The following is a 2,500-nucleotide window of genomic DNA, read 5'->3' as shown; positions in this document are numbered from 1 at the left end:
ATACTTCTCAATCAACCAACCTTTTCTCTCTCTCTCTCTCTCTCTCTCTCTCTCTCTCTCTCTCTCTCTCTGTCTCTCTCATTTTCTTCATTTATCAGCCCGTCAAAGTAGTCCTTCCACTTCGTAGCACACTCTCCTCGCTTGGCAGCACATTTCCATCTGTATCTTTGATCGCCCTAACTTGTCGCACATCCTCGGCAGCTCGGTCTCTCTGTCTAGCCAATCTGTACAAGTCTTTTTCTCCTTCCTTAGTGTCTAACCTGTCATACAGCTCACCGTACGACTTTTCCTTTACCTTTGCCACCTCTCTCTTTGCTTTACGCTGCATCTCCTTGTACTCCTGTGTACTTTCTTCATCTCTCTGACTATCCCACTTCTTCTTTGCCAACCTTTTCCTCTGTATACTTTGCTCTACTTCCTCCTTCCACCACCACCACCACCACCACCGCCAAGTCTCCTTGTCTTCCTTCCTCTGTCCCGATGACACACCAAGTACATTCCTAGCTGTCTTCCTCGCTATTTCTGCAGCGCTTGCCCAGCCATCTGGCAACTCTTCACTACCACTCAGTGCCTGTGTTAACTCCTGCCTGAACTCCACACAACAGTCTTCCTTCTTCAACTTCCACCATTTGATCTTCGGCTGTGTCTTCACTCGCTTCCTCATGTTGGTCTCCAAAGTCATCTTACAGACCACCATCCGATGCTGCCTAGCTACGTTCTCCCCTGTCACCACCTTGCAGTATGCAATCCGTTTTACATCGCGCCTTCTACACAAGATATAGTCCACCTGTGTGCACTTTCCTCCACTCGTATACGTCGTCACCCTGTGCTCCTCCCTCTTCTTGAAATATGTATTCACCTCAGCCATTTCCATCCTTTTCGCAAAATCGAACACCATCTGTCCTTCCACATGTCTCTCCTCGATTCCATACCTTACCATCAACTCCTCATCACCTCTGTTCCCTTCAGCAACGTGTCCATCGAAGTCCGCTCCAATCACCACTCCCTCCTCCTTGGGTACCCTTTCCACCACGTCGTCCAACTCAACTCCAGAATTCTTCTTTTTCGTCCATCTTACACCCGACTTGCGGGGCATATGCGCTGATAACCGTCAGCAATACACCTTCGATTTCCAGCTTCATAATCCTCACTCTGTCTGACACTGTGTTCACCTCCAGCACGCTCTTGACATACTCTTCCTTCAGAATGACCCCTACCCCATTTCTCCTCCCATTCGCACCATGGTAGAAGAGTTTGAACCCACCTGCGATACTCCTGGCCTTACTCCCCTTCCACCTTGTCTCTTGTCACCTTTCTTCTTTCCATCACGTCAGCCTGCTCTCTCCCTTTACTAGCCATAGTGCCAACATTCAAAGTTCCGACTGACTCTCACCTCCACACGCCTACCCTTCCTCCTCTCTAGCTGCCTCTGGACATGCCTTCCCCCTCTCCTTTTCCTTCGCCCAACAGTAGCCTAGTTTCCACCGGCACTCCGCTGGTTAACAGTACCGATGGCGGTCGTCGGTAACCCGGGCCTCGACCGATCCGGTATGGAAATCTTATTTATGATCCGCATATTTGATTTGGCAAAGATTTGACGCCGGATGCCCTTCCTGACGTAACCCTCCCCATTTGTCCTGGCTTGGGACCTGCACTAAGAATGCATTGGCTTGTGCATCCTCAGTGGCTGGGTTGCACGCTTTTCTATGTTTGCCCCTCACTTTTGTGGCGTGAACTATCAATTCTAGTAATACAGGTGTGTTTATGTTAGGTATCACAGACACACGCACACGCACAATATATGTCCAAAAGTATTGAGATAACTGACCATTACACCTACAGGAGCTTTTCTGACATGTCATTCTGAATCCATAGAAACCCATATTCCACGAAGCTCCCGGCGCACAGTTTTTGTGCCGATGTTAATGCCAGGAGAAGTTTGGATCTCTGCAGTTATTGAGTCAACAGAGCGTTGGCGACTTGAGTTGCTGTTGTCCCTAAAGGCTTGCACTTTTCAATAATATGATGATATATGAAGCATAGAGAGTAAACGGGATAGATACCTTTTGAACAGCACCCTGTAGTACAGCACTTTGAAGGTACATATGTCGTCACTTGCTGTAGTGGTTTTTACTGATGGGCGTGGCCAGGTTTTCAGAAGCCTCTCAGTTGTCAATGTGAGAGCCAGGGGACGCGTCTGCCGTACGTTTAGGGTTAGGGTTAGGTGATTTCTCTGGTAGGGCTGCTTACACCACACCCCGGACTGGATTTGTTGCGTGTTTGTGTCCTGATCGATGGGCCAACTTAACACGCCTTCGGAGGGTGTCCGCCGGCCGGCTTTGCCGGCGTTCGGGCGGTCGGTTCCTCCGGTCTGGCGGATCGATGTCCTTTATTTAATGTTCTTAGTGGCGAGCAGAGTGCGGAGTGGGAGGGGCTCTACCGCGTAGTCGTCCTCTCCGTTGCACAGCTCGACAGCGTGCTCGGCGGTGCTCAGCCGGAC

This window comes from Lampris incognitus, unplaced genomic scaffold (genome assembly GCF_029633865.1).
Source record: "Lampris incognitus isolate fLamInc1 unplaced genomic scaffold, fLamInc1.hap2 scaffold_330, whole genome shotgun sequence".
Lineage (NCBI taxonomy): Eukaryota > Metazoa > Chordata > Actinopteri > Lampriformes > Lampridae > Lampris > Lampris incognitus.
Note: the sequence above shows the minus strand (reverse complement) of the source record.